The 19,271-nt window shown below is 40.6% G+C and overlaps 1 long non-coding RNA gene across 1 annotated transcript in view; it reads left to right on the top strand.

Moving 5' to 3' along the window:
• The window catches only part of LOC137623756 (uncharacterized), a 135,121-nt gene extending 123,208 nt beyond the window's left edge, over window positions 1-11,913 (top strand). The window contains exons 2-4 of the long non-coding RNA XR_011040625.1: window positions 10,120-10,297; window positions 11,028-11,361; window positions 11,631-11,913. This is a non-coding gene — a long non-coding RNA (uncharacterized lncRNA). The remainder of the gene's footprint in view (window positions 1-10,119; window positions 10,298-11,027; window positions 11,362-11,630) is intronic.
• The last annotated feature ends 7,358 nt before the right edge of the window (window positions 11,914-19,271 follow it).

The raw sequence follows: 19,271 nt of genomic DNA, 5'->3' as shown, positions 1-19,271 counted from the left end.
CTATGGTTTGAATCTTGCTGGTTGCTTCAACTCTTATCTTTTCATTAGCAAAGTTTACAATATTTCCTTTTTGAAGTTGACCTCGTACTAAGAATTGTCATATCTTTAAATGCATGTTTGACCTCAGTATCATTATTATTATTATTATTATTATTATTATTATTATTATTATTATTATTATTATTATTATTATTATTTGCTAAGCAACAATACCTACTGTAGTTGGAAAAGCAGGATGCTATAAGCCTTAGGCCTATGTAGTAAAAAGTATCTGGCACTTTGAGATGAGAACAGAATTTGTGAACGAGAAATCTGCCTTCATTTCAGTCTAGTGAAAAAAGTCTATCTTCCATTAATTCGGTAATTCACAAGACGAGTAATTCTTCTTCTTCTTCTTCTTCTTTGTCTACATCTTTTCCCACTTCTATGTGGGGTTGATGTTTCTGGTCAGCTTTCTCCATCTACCTCTGTCCCACACTGCATCACCAGTTAATCCCTTTGATCGAAGGTCATCTTTGATACAGTCCACCCACCTTCGCTTTGGTCTCCCTCTCCTTCTCGTTCCCTGTACCTCCATTTCCATTACTCTCCTCCCAATATACTGTTCATCTCTTCTCATGACATGACCGTACCACCTCAGTCTACTTTCTTGGATGTTATCTGATATCTTTATTTCTAAATTGCATCCCATCAATGCACTAGTAGCCTAAATTGAGGTTAATTCTTGTGTACACCAAAGAACCATTATTTGTCAAAAGCCTTTTATGGTGTTGGAAGGTATGTAAATAATTTCATTTAAAGGTAGGAAGATGAAAATAATGAAGCTATGCATTTACTTTTTTATTTTTAGAAAATGTTGTTCTAACTGGAACTATAATACAACCATGTAATTTACCAAATATTTATCAAATGATTGTGATATTTCCATCGAGTTATCGCAATTTATTATACAGTAACAATGATTACAACGACAAAATTATGGATCTCGAACACTATCCTATTGTAAGCCCAATTACTCGGTGTATTGGGTCACTTGTATGTGCCATCACCAAGTATTTTCTTAACACACATTTTTTGTACCTTTTGTGTTTGCTAATTCAATTTAGGAAGTCAAATCCTCGGTTGTACTAAGACACCATTTTGTTTTTTCTATATGACAGGTCAAAGACAGTAAATGGTGTCTTGGGTGACTGGGGAAACTTTGTTATTGGCTTATTGCGGCTCCATCTATTGGTTAGTTTTGTAACTCCTTGGACTCCTGATCGTTGATACTCATGGTACTTGATTCTCCTTGTTTCTGTGCACGACAACAGACAGGTGACATTCTGTGTTGCCACATATGGGGATTTATTCCTAGATTTGGAAATTTATCCCTAGATTTGGGAATTTATCCATAGATTTGGGAATTTTTGGGTGTCTAGTGGTGATATGTTGTACGAATTTATTTGAAGAAAGACGAGTTAACCTTTATATTGTTGCAATAAGTTTATTTGCACCTATAAGAAGTATAGTGAATAATTTATATATTAGTATAGCCTACATGATCAGAAGGAAATATATTTGTGGAAATGGGAATTTTTGTGTTGTTTGGGGATTTTTTTTTTCATTGAGATTTGGGGATTTTTAAACTAACTCTTCTGGCAACACTGGACATTACATTACGCCTTGAATAGTGACAGAGTGAGGATGGTCAACAATTCACAAAATATTAATTCAGATAACTACTCATGTAGGTAGGCCTAAATTGGAAAGATGTTATGAAAGTACTAGAATAATTTTGTCGGTTAATTATATGATTTTTTTTTATTTTATAAGAAATATAGATCCTACTGTGGTTTGGTTCACTGGTGAGGGGACCTTTTCCGGTTAATACCTTCATAACTTTTAAATGCATGTTTGAAATGTATTTTGAAATTCCCTGCATTGTGCTAATTATAATCTTAGATTGGGAATCTTAGGATAATAAACTTATGGTTAACGTAATTGTTGGCATACAGAAATGCTGAAATGGTAGTGTATTAAGATTTTTGCGGTATCCCACTATACTGTAGCTGTACAAATTTCAAATGTTCAGTTTAGGTATTTTTTGGGTGCTGGGTTAGTATGTGGCCTACATTTTTTATTCTGGTTTTGTATGTGGCCTACCTGGTTTGTAAGGTTAGGTTAGTATAAGTCAAGTTAGGCCACATACTAAAACAGATATAATTTCATAGGCCATATTCAAAAGGTAGGCCACATATTAAACGGGCACCATTTTTTGTCATGTTTTATTATTTAGCTACAGAGGTTAAAACTCTTAGGAAAAACCAAGCTAGCAAAAGTGTTTTTGATGAAGGTAATAGTATAGAACACCACGCTCTCCATTTTCTCCAATATAATGTAATCCTGCAGTTCTCACCTTCTTGCACAGTAATTAGGTGGTTATTTAAATTCTGGGAAAGCAATAATTAGCAAGATATGTTGAAGAGGGGAGAACGGGTTATAAAAAGAAAATAGCTCGGTTTCCTCACTAAACGACATGGAACTGACGTCAACATAGTCAACCAAACAGATCGTGATGCCAGCGTACATAAACAGAAGTTCGTAATGCCATCGTACATCTGATTTACTGTATATTCTAAATATACTTAATCAAGAATAGTGATTATTCAAAAGTGTCACTATTTGTAAATTGCATATTTTAAGGACACTTTTGAGTAATTAATCCATTTTTAATTAAGTATATTTTGAATATACTGTAAATCAAATGTACGCTGGCATCACGAACTTCTGTTTATGTACGCTGGCATCACGAATTCTGTTTGGTTGACTATGTTGACATGACAGTTCCAAGTCGTTTATTGAGGAAACCGAGCTATTTTCTTTTTATAACCCCTTCCCACCTCTTCAACATATCTTGCTAATTATTGCTTAACCAGATTTTAAATAACCCCCTAATTACTGTGCAAGAAGGTGAGAACTGCAGGATTACATTATATTGGAGTAAATGGAGAGCGTGGTGTTCTATACTCTTACGTTCATTTATGTCATAAGCCTACCTGACACTTGCGCGCATTTTTGCCACGCACTGGTGTTTTTCCCGCACTGTTCACGACCAGTTCACTCCAGTTCGTGCATCGTTCACGCGACGTTCACGCAACATTCACGCCATGGCACGAATTGGCATGCCTAGTTCACAAGAAGTTCACGTCACGTTCACGCGAGTTCGCGCATCATTCCGCATCGTTCACACCAGTTCACGAATTGGCCACTCCATATAAAAACGGGGCTTCTCCACCTCGAGGACATTCTTGGATTGGCTTCGGAAGAGACAACAATGCTTTCTGTCAGAGACACCATTGCATTGAGGAGAAGAAACGTATCTTTTTCGTTTGTATTTTTTGTTGCCCTTTATTTTTGTTTCAATAAGAAAGCCTTTGATTTACAGTACATATAGATAGCAGACATAAAATATGTACAAGTATTAAGACATGAAAAGTTTTTAGGCTGTTGATTTTAAGGTAATAGAGAAAAAAGTGTGTTGAAATAAGAAAGCATTTTATTTTTACATTAAAACAGCAAACAGAAAAAATTTGATTTGCTCTTCATTTTAAGGTAATAAAGAAGACTAAGTATGTTGATGAAATAAAACATCATTTTATTTTTACATTCAAACAGCAAACTTGAAAATTTCTTGGGTTTATTTTTCAGTTGATTTTTATTTAAAACAAAAGTTTTGGCTCTTCATTGGTAACAGAGGAAAATAAGTGTGTGCATGAAATAAGACATCATTTTATTTTTACATTCAAACAGCAAATATAAACAATTATTAGGTTTATATTTTTCTTTCCTTTTCATTAATTTTTTCGTTTCCTTTTTGTTTCTTCATTATAAAGTTATAGAAATAGTTTGAAATAAGATATCATTTTTTTTTCACATTAAAACAGCAAATATAAAAATTTATTAGGTTTACTTTTCTTTCCTTTTCATTAAATTTTTAGTTTCCCTTTTGTTTCTCTTCACTATAAAGTTATAGAAATAGTTTGAAATAAGATATCTTTTTTTTTTTTCACATTAGAACAGCAAATATAAAAATTTATTAGGTTTTTTTCTTTCCTTTTCATTAAAATTTTTGTTTCCTTTTTGTTTCTCTTCATTATAAAGTTATAGAAATAGTTTGAAATAAGATTTTTTTTTTTCACATTAAAACAGCAAATATAAAAATTTATTAGGTTTATTTTTCTTTCCTTTTCATTAATTTTTTCGTTTCCTTTTTGTTTCTCTTCATTATAAAGTTCATGCCACTTCCCGCATCGTTCACTCCAGTTCACGCCAGTTCCCGCACTGTTCACTCCAGTTCACTCCAGTTGGTGCATCGTTCACGACTATTTTGTGCGTGCCAATGCGTGCCACAAACTTTAAACATTTCAAAGTTCTGGGCACGCATTGCACGCACTGGCACGCGAGTTCCAGCACTGTTCACGACATTTTCACGACTCGTTCACGCGAGTTCGCTCATCAATGCGTGCCACGAATGCGTGCAAGTGTCAGGTACCCTATAGCCTATTTATGATTAACATTTAAAGATTCACTTATTGTTTTGTTATGTGATTATGTGAATCTAGGTGGTGTTACCTAGGTTCTTGAGGAAAGTTATCCATAACCTCCCAATAATTTTTTCCAAATCATGCTCCCCTCTATAAATAGAGCAAAGTGTCTGGTTATATATAAAAATATCTTGACTGTCATGCTCAGTGGGCAAGGAGTAGTTGTCATACCCTGGTGAGTGGGTGTACCCCAAGAGGTACACGGAAATTGCCATCTATGGCTATTTCAATGCTATAGCCAATAGTCAAGGTGATTATCACGGTACTCCTGGTGTAGTGAATATCATCTTTAAAGCTTATTGTGTTATCCCTCAAAGGTTAGTGTCCGAAGTGCGATTCTGGTAAAGATTTATTTGGGATTTACTTTATCATGATGTAAGGATTTATGTGATTTACTTTTGGTTTGTGACTTGGGAAAGGGGGTCCAGGGGACTTGCCCCCTAACTAGGTCTGTGACCTGGGTACTACTAGGTTAGGTTAGGTGGGTTTGTTGGGTTCTGTGGCCTTTTACCTATCTTGAAAGTGTTAAATGATCACGTTTTGTCTTTCTTTCGTACACCCTAAGTCCCAAGTTCCCACCTGTGTCCGTTGGGAAGAGGGGGGATTCTATAATAGTAAAACAGCTTATGTACTCTGGAAATAAAGGTCAAATTCATTGAAAACACACTAATTACTGTAGGATAAGCTGTGTTTTCCTATTAGAAATGTCCCGTGTTCTATAATCTTACTGCTGAATTAAGTAACGCAGTATTTGTAATGTAGACTGCTACGAACGACTCTACTCCATCGAACATTGGATGGAAAATCACATTTTCTATGCATATAAAAGTGTTTCATTACTATTTAGCTTTGACAGATTTTATTTACCTTATTTCTCTATTCTCCCACCCTTGAACCCTGATTTTCCATTGTGGAACCCCATTATTGTAGTTGTTAATGTTGGTCTTCTATCTCTAAATCTGATAATTTGAAGGAGAAATAAAGGTCATATTTGTTGAAAACCCATTTTAGGTTAGAAAACAAACTTTTTCATATTGGATATCAGTTTGATTGAAATTGTAATTCTACTATTGCTGAGCCAGCAGGTTGAAATTTGGAATGGGAAGTGGGTGGAAAGGATTGAAGGTTTAATCATAGAATGGTGCAATATTAGTTAGGACATGACGACTTTTGCAATTGAATAGTTCTTTGCAAATACACAGTTTTGAATACCATATACTAATGGCGGAAACCTCTATTAACGAAGTTACAGATTTTAATAAACATCTGTTTGGCTCCTTATGTCGTCATAGCACATCATACGAGCCTCTTTCCTCCCCGTAGATCAGAAAAAGTGGTAGATTGTGCTTCTGTCATAAGTTACTACAGCACTTCAAACAGAAAAAGTGCCCTATATTTTATATTTTAAACACCTTTATTATTTTCAATATTGAAATATGCTATATAATCAGAGCTGTTATTGTGTTGATCATGTTAACAATAAATGTTAGGGTAGAAATGTGTTTGATATATTTAGTTGGATCATCGGAAATGGAAGCAAAGTCCATGTTCAAACAGAAGCTAGAGTGCAAAGCTACATTTAAGTGTGTATCACACCTTTAAGTTTGTATAAGGGATAATTAATGCCAAATAACTTGCCCATGGGACTAAAGTGTGTAGCCAAACATGTTCTGCTTGCCAGAATATAGAGCAGTGAGATACAGTAATGTTTATTTGCAAGCGAAGCGAGCATACGGCAGAGCAAAAATTAATAAATCATTAGCTCAAGTAAGGTGGGAGTTGTACTACTGTATGATGAATACAACACTGGTATGAATGAATCCATAGAAAATGGGATGGAAAACCCATTTTTATGCATCCGGAAGTCATTGCAAGCAAAAGCTCCAGTGTTTTGACAGTTTCATTATTGTTAATTGGTTTTGATTATGGTAACTTTTTCATTACGATGACTGGCAGAAACAAATTTTAAGAATGTTGATTAAAATATCAACACAATTTTACAGTGTCCCCTTAACCTCGGAAGGAGGCCAGGATTTAGTGTCCCCTTGACCTTGAAGGGAGGCCAGGATACAGTGTCCCCTTGACCTCGAAGGGAGGCCAGGATACAGTGTCCCCTTGACCTCGAAGGAAGGCCAGGATACAGTGTCCCCTTGACCTCGAAGGGAGGCCAGGATACAGTGTCCCCTTGACCTCAAAGGGAGGCCAGGATACAGGGTCCCCTTGACCTCGAAGGGAGCCCAGGATATAGTGTCCCCTTGACCTCAGAGGGAGGCCAGGATGCAGTGTCCCTTTGACCTCAGAGGGAGGCCAGGATACAGTGTCCCCTTGACCTCAGAGGGAGGCCAGGATACAGTGTCTCCTTGACCTCAGAGGGAGGCCAGGATACAGTGTCCCCTTGACCTCAGAGGGAGGCCAGGATACAGTGTCCCCTTGACCTCAGAGGGAGGCCAGGATACAGTGTCCCCTTGACCTCAGAGGTAGGCCAGGATACAGTGTCCCCTTGACCTCAGAGAGAGGCCACGATACAGTGTCCCCTTGACCTCAGAGGTAGGCCCTGACATAGTGTCCCCTTGACCTCAGAGGGAGGCCAGGATACAGTGTCCCCTTGACCTCAGAGGGAGGCCAGGATACAGTGTCCCCTTGACCTCAGAGGTAGGCCAGGATACAGTGTCCCCTTGACCTCAGAGGGAGGCCAGGATACAGTGTCCCCTTGACCTTAGAGGGAGGCCAGGATACAGTGTCCCCTTGACCTCAGAGGGAGACCAGAATACAGTGTCCCCTTGACCTCAGAGGGAGGCCAGCTCTTGGGTAAGTTCCGAGGGAGCTTGGGACTAAAATAATGGTCTTAAAGAAATTGTACTCTAGACATTTCTTCTTCAGAGGAAATTTCTATGCTTAAGAGTTTTGAGGAGACTTGCCCCCTCCAGTTGAGGGGAGTCCTCCATCCTGGAATGTGGTAAAGGTGTTACGTTTCCAAAGGGGCTGCCCTACGAAGCGTTGAGGCGAGAGTTCGGACAGGGACCACGCCCTGAAGACTGTTTTACTGCTTGTTTTAGCTTTGCTAAATGTGTTGGAGAACTGCATGGGATATATTTCTACACAACCCATTCAAAGGGTGGAGGCAGGTCTCTCTCTCCTTCATTCCAGATTTTGTCGCTAAAAACTCTGAACCCTTCCGTGCCTGATTCCAGGTTTCTATCGTTCAAAGTTATAAGTCGTAGGGATATAATTGATGTCCTCTGACCAGCTTTTACTGTGTTCAGTATGAGCTCTGAGGTGCCATCTGAAAAGGACTGTTAGATCTTGGGTGTAACACCTTTATGAGTACAGGGAGAACAAAGATCATCTCCAGGAATATAGTCTCCTTCTGGCTGAGGGAATTGACCTCTAGAACGCTTTCTTCATCATCCGCAGAAGACTCGCGTGTTAGGGTTCATGACGTGAGAGGTATCAGCACTTCAATTGCATTCAGAAAGAATTGAGAAGGAATTTCTCTGCAGGTTCTCTCTCAGCAGGTGGTATGAGCTTCCTTAGCACCTCTCAGGACTAGTAACTGTAAGCCGAGGGCTAAGATTGCATATAAGACTGGGATAAAAGTGAAGAATGACAGGCCTTTTCTTTTCCTTACAATCTTCCCCTCCCTTAGGGTACAGCCTTGAAAGACCTCGCTAGCTGAACTCTATCTCATTAGGTAAGTTCAGACTAACCTGGCCAAGCACACAAGTCTTTTCCCCACACTCCTTACAAGGGGGAGTGTGATGTAGCCAGACAAACTCACAACCATAAAAATGCCTTCAGGTTGCAACATTTTCAAACCCATTACTTGCCAGGTCTATTACACACAGCATTCCGGGTTGAGTATAACCCTCTCAGTAGCCAGGGCTGCGAATCCCGCTGGTTTGTCTGCTGGAGTTCATGAGGTGTAAGGAACCCTTACTCTTAAGCATCTGAGATGCTAGAGTTTAGTGTTCCTGGGTTAAACTTCCTGTCAGTTGGTAAAGGGGACTTCTCTCACGTAAGGATGAGTCTCCTATAGTAAAGAATGCGAGTAGGAACAAATCACAAATTTTAATAGCAGTTTGTATTTTTCCTAACTATACAAATTAAGTCCTTTACTCGAACTTTTCTTCTATCACCATCCTCCGACAAAGTCCCAGGCTTCGATCTAAACGAGTTGTCAGTGAGCCAGCTCGCGCTCTGCAGTTTTTTATTCTCATATACTGTAGTAGGAAAGGACTATGGTTTGTATAGTGAGAAAAAATACAATTGACTTTAAATTTTTTATATATATTTATCATGGTGGATTTGGACCGCTGTAATTCTTTTATGTAGTGTATTCCTTGTCATGTTAGTGCATTAGCATTTATATTAATTTTAGGCAAGAAGGCCTTGCTGGTTAAATAATCTTAATTAGGTTTAGTAGCCTTGTTTATATAGATTTATCCCTATTAGACCAGAAATCTTGTTTTTTAAAGTAAACTTTGATATGCAGACCCATAACCTTAAATGCAAATTAACATTTAGTAGATTTTTATGGCTTTAGAGTACAAGTTTTATTTGCAAAGCTGCTTTGAATTGTATTCTTTGAAGAATTGACTAATAGCAATGGGTTGCCTTTAAAATAAGTGGCAGGTTTACTCAAATCTAGGTTTGTAGGGAAGTGAAGACTATTTGCAATACCGAAGATCGATTTGGCCCCCCTGGCACTAAGGATCATATTTAAAGTAATTTATGTAATGTATGCCACATCTAAACTGATCTTGTACTGTAAGTGATAATTGTTAAACGGACCATTTTTAGATTTATAATTAATTTTTATGACTTGAATATGAGCATCCATTAGCCATTCTTGCCATTTGTAAGTGTTACTGTATTATTATAGAAAAACTTGTGACACAGGCCTTTAATATTGGATAGAGGTTGTTCAAAAAATAAAGACTAGTCGTTTGTCTAGAAATTTAATGCTGATGAGAAGTAAAATGCAAAAAGTTGTGTAGATGCAGGAACACTCCAGAAAACCTATTGTCTTAGGTACAGTATAGTTAAATAACTGTATATTAATAATAATGGAACAGGTATACTGTATACTATTTGACAAAATATGAAATATTAGAAATGTAGAAAATGGTTTAGAATCTTTGAAGACTTTGATTGTAATATTAGGCGAGACTGACAAGATAGGGTGCTGATAAACGGTTTCATTTAGGTGTAGAATTTGGGCTATCTTCACAGTTGGATGTTTTTTATGAAATGCCAGAAATAAGAAACAATAAAGAGAGCATTTTAGCTAAAAAAAATCTCAAGGTAAAAGAACTACAGTACAGAATTTGCTTCACTTCAGTGGTTATGAACTTGTTAGCAAATATTAATCTTTTATTATTGTCATGTACTTTCAGAAAGGGTACTACATTATTTAGAATCTGTTATTTTCATCCAGTACGTAAAGTGATCTCGGGCTTGTCTAAAAGGAATTAGTTATCTATGTCTGTAATATTGCTGTTGTAATGAATCTTAAAACAAAGTTCTCTTTCAGGCATAGTCGTTGCTTTAAAAGGAAAGAGCCTGAATACTCCAAAGAGGCTGGCCTTAGAAGACTGATTGGATAGCCTCAGTCCTCTTACCAGAGTTCTTGGGAGTCTGATACTGTCTCGAGGAAACTCTACTACAAGTCTGGTCTTGTGCGTTTTGTCTCTTTGTGAGGGAATAATAGGGTATGTGACTACTGTATTTGGTTACTGGGAGTCATTTTGTAGCCTTCCAGTTAGTAAGCACTTACTGAAATATGTATAAAATTGCTTAAAATAATCTAAATATGATTATAGACAGTGACTAATCTGTAGATGCTTCTTCTTAATGGTAAAGTATATTTTGTCCAGCCAAATCTCTAGTTTGAAAGGTTTTTGAAGTAATATAGACATAAGGATAATCTTGATAACTGCAACCTCAGATGAATTCAAAGTTTTAGTTGTGACTCGGTGAACAGTGAAATTTTTCCAGTTCCACTTGGCAAACTGGCAGTTAGGTTTACCTCGTATAAGTGACTTGAGCAAGTGAAACCGAAATAAAGATCTCTTTTAAAAGCTCGATCAATTATTCAAGATCATCCTAGTCACTTCAATAGTTAAGTTTTTCAAATGCCTGTTAGTAAAATTTTTCTCCAAGCTAATTATTTTAGAATTATTTTATATTAATTCATTTCAAGTATTTCTGTACAGTTTTCATTTTTATTCAATTTTTCCTCATAATACAGAATGATCTTTTTGTTCTAAATACTTGGCCTCCTGTCTCAATTCAACATTTCACTAGTACTTCACAGCAAATGTTTAAATATCTGGCCAAAATATTTATTTAAGGTTAAGTAGCTCTCTTCGTGACTGAAGTGGCAGTTATGAATGTTTGTTGTTAAGAACGATTATGGCCTTATTTTTCTTTGCCGTAAAGGTATGGTGGAAGAAGACGAGCGGCAGTGTGTCCAGGCCACAGTCAACCTACCCATTGGAGACTCGTCCTAAATTATTACTTGGCAAAACTTAGTGCCGTAACATGTAGCTTGGGAGGACGTTTATATTGGTATTTATTTAAAGTTCCTAAATGCTACCCTCTTCAGCCTAATTACTTACAGCTAGATATTTGTCCAGCACCTTTCTTTTAGGACATATTCATTTCCCTCTGACATCTACACCATGGACAAAGAATTAAGTATTTAGAGGATACCTACTACTGCTGCTGCTTTTCCTGCCGACCTAAATCACCCGAAACATACATACGACTTGAGGTGAGTTATAGTTCAGGACCGTCCCACTTTTTAATTCAATGACACAAGCTTGTGTAATTAGTTAATTAATCATTCTGAACATCTTAAATTTGATTAACATCTCATATATAGTATAGTGATTTATTTCCTTCTTATTCCCTTTTGTGTAGGTTGGTGATCGTTTTCAAGAATTTGGTTTTATCTTTGAAATACTGTAGTATTAAAACCATATAAATTTCTTGAAGCCAAATTGCTATTGTAATGACTCTTAAGGCAAAGTTATCTTTCAGGCATAGTTGTTGTTGCTTTAAAAGGCAAGTGTTTGAATACCCCAAGAGGCTGGCCTTAGAAGACTGATGGGATGGGCTCATTAAGCAAAGCCCTTTAGTCCTCTTACCACCAGAGTTCTTTGGAGTCGGACATGGTCTAGAGGAAACTCTGCTACAAGTCTGGTCTTGTGCGCTTCGTCTCTTTGTGAGGGAATAATAGGGTATGTGACCACTGTATTTGGTTACTGGGAGCCATTTTTTAGCCTTCCAGTTAGTAAGCATTTACAGAAATAGGTATAAAAACTGCTTAGAATAATCTAAAGATGATTATAGCTTATGACTAATCTGTTGATGCGTTTTCATAATGGTAAAGTATATTTTTTAAATATTTAACTTAGCCGGTGAATATATAATAGCTGCTGCTCCGGCGGCTCGACAGAAAACACACAAAAACTCGCGAGCGATCGCTATGAAGGTTGCGGGTGTGCCCACCAGCGCCAACTATCGGCCAGATACCGCATATGCATGTAAACAAGCCTCAATTCTTCTCTGTCAGTCTGATCGACAAGACGTACCATACTCGCTGTTAACCTGGAGTTTTTCAACAGACTCGGTGAAGTACTTCATTTTGGTTTGAGCTTTCGCAGTGCAGGTGTTTTATCTTCAACTTAAACTCTTGAACTCTTTTTTGGACAGATTTAATTGTTGATGACTTTGGATTGTTTTTTGGACTTTCTTTGACTTTTTCAAAATGGCTGACCCTTCTCAAATTCCTAGATTTCGTAAGTGTAATGCTAGGGATTGCAATAAGCGTCTTCCAAAGGCCTCTCTCGACCCACATACTGTGTGTTCTAATTGTCGGGGTAAAACCTGTCAATTAGGAGATCGGTGTGAGGAGTGCGTGGGCCTTTCGGAATTCGATTGGCTTGAATATGACAAGTATTCTCGTAAGCTAGAGAGAGATAGGGTGAGGAGAAGTTCCTCTAGATCGTTAGAATTTTCCTCCTCCCATGCCCCTGAACCTAATCCTTCCCCTGTAGTAGTTGTGCCTGAACCCTCTACTAGCACTCAGGAACCATCAATGCGGGATATGTTACGTGCCATTCATGCTTTGGGCGAAAGAGTTGAGTCGTTAGCTACAGACCGTAATCAACTCATGGCTGACGTTAAAGAGTTAAAGTGTCAGAGTGCCACAGTGGAAAATCGTGGGAAAGTGATTAGTGCGCAAAGTGTTATCAGTGTTGCGACCGAGGGTTCGTCTGTTCGTGCCTGTCGTTCGCCTAGTCCGAGACCTCTTGCAAGCTCCCAAGCCCCAGGGAGAAGTAATGTCGTACGACTTATGGGTTCGAGAGGCCTTGATCAGCGAACAGACGTTCCCTCTATGGTTTCAGGCGTGTCTCATCAAGACCGCCCCTACCATAAGACGAGCGAGACGATTTTCTCCTCGTCATCCGAAGGCTTTTCGCGTAAGAAACCGTGGAGCAAGGTTTCGAGGCCCTTAAAGCGAAAGTCAGTCCCTTCAGGACAGGTCCAGCGTCCTGGTTGTAGCCATTGGGACAGCTCTGACCCTTTGCAGTCATCGGAAGACTGCTCGCCGCCTAAGCAGAAACGTAACACAGGCTCCGAGAGTCTTGGTGTAGGCAAGATTTTGCAGTCACAGACGTTACCCTCGTCTCTTACCGCACCCATTCCCGTTGATCCTAAATGGGTTGTACTGCAAGACATGCAGATTAAGCTCGCCTCCCTTATGGAGGACTATTCTGCTGAAAAGGTTCACGATGATCCTCGCCGTTTAGCTGATCGAGATCCTGGCCGTCAGCCGCCCAAACGAGCCTTTGCTCGTCCTGTTGACGTTGGCGTTACTAAGTCACGTCAGTCACGTTTTGTAGAGCCTCACTCGATGCAGTCCCGTGTTGACTTTCAGCCGCATGTGGACGTTCAGCCACTTCCTTATGCTCTTGTTGACGTTTAGGACGTTCGCCAACCAGCGAAGTTGACTTGTTTTGACGCTGAGCGTCAAGCGCCGCAGTCAAGAGTAGTTTTGACTGCTCAGTCTAGGCAGTCAAGGCAGTCTCGAGTTGACGTCGAGCGTCCTCCCGCTCCTGTTGTTGTTGACAGTCAGGCTTTTAAGCAGTTACATGACGTAGCGTCCTGGACTGCTACTGATGCACCAGTGCGTGTGGACTCTGCGTGTCAAGCATTGCCGCCAAGGCAGGTCTCCCCTTTGCTTGTTACTCAGCAGTTGTCGGACGAAGATCCTTCAGATGAGGACGTTGCTGATCCTCATCATGATGATCATCCTTCAGATGTAGACGAACTTAAGACGGTTCCTCCTTCGATGGACTTTAAGAAAATCATGTTGATTTTCAAGGATCTTTTTCCCAATCACTTTGTTACCGTTGCTCCTCGTTTGCCACCGTCTGAGTTTGCTCTAGGCTTACCTGCTACCAAGCCAGCCTTTACTAAGCTAGTGCTTTCTCGCTCTTCCAAGAGGGCTTTACGACTTTTAGGCGACTGGTTGGATACCAGGAGGAGTTTGGGGAAGATGGCCTTTGCCTTCCCTCCTTCTAAGCTTGCTTCTAGATCGAGCGTCTGGTATGACACGGGAGAAGTTCTCGGCTTGGGAGTCCCTGCCTCTGCCCAGGGTGACTTCTCAAGCCTCGTAGACTCTCCCCGTCGCCTGGCCATGAGACGCTCGAAGATTAGTTGGTCCTCCTCGGACCTTGACCATCTGCTTAAAGGCGTATACAGGGCCTTTGAAGTATTCAACTTTCTTGACTGGTCATTAGGAGCTTTAAGTAGGAAAATCTCGTCTGCTGACCAAGATGTTTCCTTGCTCATCATGTCATGTATAGATAAAGTCATCCGCGATGGCTCCAATGAGCTCGCCTCCACCTTTACGTCGGGAGTCTTAAAGAAGCGAGATACCCTTTGCTCTTTTCTTTCGGCAGGAGTCACTCCCTGTCAGAGATCAGAACTGCTCTTTGCTCCCTTAGCAGCGTCCTTGTTTCCGCAACAACTGGTTAAGGATATAGCTTCTTCGCTTGTGCAGAAGGACACCCATGACTTGATGGCGTCCTCTGCTCGCAAAGGGACTCCTTCTACATCCTTTGCTGTAAGACCCAGGATCGAGACTCCGGCATCCAGATTTATCCCGCCCTTTTGTGGCAGAGCTCCCAGCAGGGGAAGCGCTCGTGCCGAGGGAAAGAGAGGTAAGAAGAGAGGAGCCAAGTCCTCACGTGGCAGAGTCTGACTGCCCACAGCCTCAGACAGCGGTAGGAGCCAGATTGAAGAGCTTCTGGCAGGCCTGGGAGAAGAGGGGCGCAGACCAAGAGTCTGTTCGGTTGCTCAGAGAGAGGTACAAAATTCCGTTTGTACGCAAACCTCCTCTAGTGACAACTCCCATAGACCTCTCTCCCAGGTACCGAGAGGAGTCAAAGAGACAAGCCCTAAACCAAGAAGTGTCTCTGTTGCTAGAGAAGGGAGCGGTGGTGAAAGTCTCGGACCTTCAATCACCGGGGTTTTACAACAGTCTCTTCCTAGTCCCAAAGAATACAGGAGGTTGGAGACCGGTGCTAGACGTCAGTGCGCTCAACGGTTTTGTTACGAAAACAAAGTTCATTATGGAGACCACGAAGTCCGTCTTAGCAGCGGTCAGAAAGGGAGACTGGATGGTCTCTCTCGACCTACGAGATGCATACTTCCACATTCCTATACACCCGGATTCCCAACCGTTTCTGAGGTTTGTTTTCAGGAATGTGGTATACCAGTTTCGGGCCCTGTGCTTTGGCCTCAGTCCTGCTCCTCTCGTATTTACGAGGCTCATGAGGAATGTGGCAAAATTCCTCCATTTATCGGGAATCCGAGCCTCCCTGTACTTGGACGACTGGCTTCTCAGGGCATCGTCCAGTCATCGCTGTCTGCAGGATCTTCATTGGACGTTGGGTCTGACCAAGGAATTGGGACTTTTGGTCAACCTAGAAAAGTCCCAACTGATCCCATCCCAGACTATTCTATATTTAGGGATGGAGATTCGCAGTCCAGTTTTTCGGGCTTTTCCGTCTGCCACCCGAATAGAACAAGCCCTGCTCAAAGTCCAACTAATGCTGAAGAGAGAACGGTGTTCAGTCAGGAATTGGATGAGTCTCGTAGGGACTCTATCATCCCTGGAGCAGTTTGTCTCGCTAGGAAGACTACACCTTCGGCCTCTCCAGTTCCATCTAGCCTTTCACTGGAACAAGGACAAGACATTAGAGACGGTATCAATCCCGGTCTCCGAACCAGTAAAGGCATGCCTGAAATGGTGGGACAGCAATATCAGTCTGAGAGAGGGACTATCCCTAGCAGTCAAGAACCCAAACCACGTGTTGTTCTCAGACGCGTCGGATTTGGGTTGGGGTGCGACCCTGGACGGTCGGGAATGCTCAGGTCTGTGGACCTCAAGTCAGAAGAGCATGCACATCAACGGCAAGGAGCTATTGGCAGTCCACTTGGCCTTGATGAAATTTGAAAGCCTTCTTCGAAACAAAGTGGTAGAGGTCAACTCCGACAATACCACAGCTTTGGTGTACATCTCCAAGCAAGGAGGCACACACTCCCTCACGCTGTACGAGATCGCAAGGGACCTGCTCATTTGGTCAAGAAGTCGAGGCATCTCCCTGTTAACGAGATTTATCCAGGGGGACTTGAACGTCTTGGCAGACTGTCTCAGTCGGAGGGGTCAGGTGATTCCCACGGAATGGACCCTCCACAAGGACGTGTGCAAGAGTCTTTGGGCGACTTGGGGTCAACCCACCATAGACCTCTTTGCCACCTCGATGACCAAGAGGCTTCCAATCTATTGCTCACCAGTCCCAGATCCAGAAGCAATACACATAGACGCATTTCTACTGGATTGGTCTCATCTGGACTTATATGCATTCCCACCATTCAAGATTGTCAACAAGGTACTGCAGAAGTTCGCCTCTCACGAAGGGACAAGGTTGACGTTGGTTGCTCCCCTATGGCCCGCGAGAGAGTGGTTCACCGAGGTACTTCAATGGCTGGTAGACATTCCAAGAAGTCTTCCTCTAAGGGTAGATCTATTACGTCAGCCCCACGTAAAGAATGTTCATCAAAGCCTCCCCGCTCTTCGTCTGACTGCCTTCAGACTATCGAGAGACTCTCAAGAGCTCGAGGCTTTTCGAAGGAGGCAGCCAGTGCGATTGCAAGAGCGAGGAGAGCTTCTACCATTAGAGTATACCAGTCGAAGTGGGAAGTCTTTCGAGACTGGTTCAAGTCAGCATCTGTGTCCTCGTCCAGTACCTCTGTAGCCCAAATCGCAGATTTTCTTTTACATCTGAGAAATGTTTGCTCCCTCCAGCTCCCACGATTAAGGGCTACAGGAGCATGTTGGCTTCGGTCTTTCGTCATAGAGGCTTAGATCTTTCCAACAATAAAGATCTCCAAGATCTCCTTAAGTCTTTCGAGACCTCTAAGGAACGTCGTTTGGCGACTCCTGGATGGAACTTAGACGTGGTCCTAAGGTTCCTCATGTCAGACAGGTTTGAGCCATTACATTCAGCCTCCCTGAAGGATCTCACCCTCAAGACGCTTTTCCTAGTGTGCTTGGCTTCGGCTAAAAGGGTCAGTGAACTTCATGCCTTCAGTAAGAACATCGGCTTTTCTACAGAAAAAGCCACATGTTCACTTCAACTTGGTTTCCTGGCCAAAAATGAACTTTCTTCTCGTCCTTGGCCTAAATCTTTTGATATACCTTGCCTGTCAGAGATCGTAGGCAACGAACTTGAAAGAGTGCTGTGTCCAGTTAGAGCTCTTAAGTTCTACTTAGCCCGTACTAAGTCCTTACGAGGTGGATCTGAGGCATTATGGTGCTCAGTTAAGAAACCATCATTGCCTATGTCAAAGAATGCTTTGTCATATTTTATCAGATTTTTAATACGAGAGGCTCATTCTCACTTGAATGAGAAAGACCGATGTTTGCTTAAGGTTAAGACGCACGAAGTAAGAGCTATAGCAACTTCCGTGGCCTTTAAGCAAAATAGATCTCTGCAAAGTATTATGGACGCGACCTTTTGGAGAAGCAAGTCAGTATTCGCGTCATTTTACTTAAAAGATGTCCAGACTCTTTACGAGGACTGCTACACACTGGGTCCATTCGTTGCAGCGAGTGCAGTAGTGGGTGAGGGTTCTACCACTACATTACCCTAATTCCAATATCCTTTTAATTTGTCTCTTGAAATGTTTTTAATCTTGTTTTTGGGTTGTACGGAAGGCTAAGAAGCCTTTCGCATCCTGGTTGATTTGGCGGGTGGTCAAAGTCATTTCTTGAGAGCGCCCAGATTAGGGGTTTGATGAGGTCCTGTTGTATTGGTTGCAGCCCTTGATACTTCAGCTCCTGGGAGTCTTTCGGCATCCTAAGAGGATCGCTGGGCTTCGTGAGGAAGACAGACTAACAAGGCAGAGTAATCGTCTAAGTCAACTTCCTTACCAGGTACCTATATATTTGGGTTTTGTTATGTTATAACTGTCAAAAACTCTAAGCATATACGCTGTAAACTTAATTAACTCTGGTCTCTACCCACCACCATGGGTGTGAATCAGCTATTATATATTCACCGGCTAAGTTAAATATTTAAAAAGGATATTTTAATTATAAAATAAATTTTTGAATATACTTACCCGGTGAATATATAAATTAAAGGCCCTCCCTTCCTCCCCGATAGAGACGCAGCGGGATGAGAAGAATTGAGGCTTGTTTACATGCATATGCGGTATCTGGCCGATAGTTGGCGCTGGTGAGCACACCCGCAACCTTCATAGCGATCGCTCGCGAGTTTTTGTGTGTTTTCTGTCGAGCCGCCGGAGCAGCAGCTATTATATATTCACCGGGTAAGTATATTCAAAAATTTATTTTATAATTAAAATATAATTTTTTCTGCCTAATCTAAAGTCTGAAAAGTTTTTGAAATAGTATAGACATAAGGATAATCTTGATCAATGTAACCTTAGATTAATTCAGTGTCTTAGTTGTAACTCTGTGAACAATGAAATTTTTCCAGTTCCACTTGGCTAACTTTAAGCTAAGTTTAATATTTTTTTTTAAAGCTCCATCAATTAATCAAGACCATCCTAGTCACTCCAATAGACAAGTTCTTCAAATGTTTGTTAGTAAAATTGAACTCCCAACTAACATAATGATTTAATATTACAAGGGAAGTTTTGTGAATGAGAGCAAATGTTTCATGATAGTTCAGTCATACTCTTTACGTTAACTGTCATAATGAAATTCATATTCCTGATGTAAAGCCTATTGATTTAAGAAAAGAATTTATAGAAAGAAATTTAATTATCTGTAGTCATAGCCCCTATACTCTTCATTGGCTGTAATGATCCTTTGATATAAACAATACTTTTTACTGTGAGGATTCCTTAATAATTGAAATGCATTTATAGAACAATACCAGCATTTTTGAACAATTTTGTTCAAATGCCTAGATTACCTGTTGAACATTCCTCATTTTTAATGTTGTTTGTTCTGTTATTTGACTAGAAAATTAGTAGTTTACTTTGTGTCTAATTTTGCATGCAAATGGGGGTAATGCAATATTGCTATTTGTGGTTGTGGGATACTGTATTTAAACTGAAATAAATTCATATAAT

This window comes from Palaemon carinicauda, chromosome 30 (assembly GCF_036898095.1).
Source record: "Palaemon carinicauda isolate YSFRI2023 chromosome 30, ASM3689809v2, whole genome shotgun sequence".
Classification (NCBI taxonomy): Eukaryota; Metazoa; Arthropoda; class Malacostraca; order Decapoda; family Palaemonidae; genus Palaemon; species Palaemon carinicauda.
The sequence above is the reverse complement of the archived record's forward strand: the minus strand, read 5'-3'. Positions and strand labels throughout refer to the sequence as shown.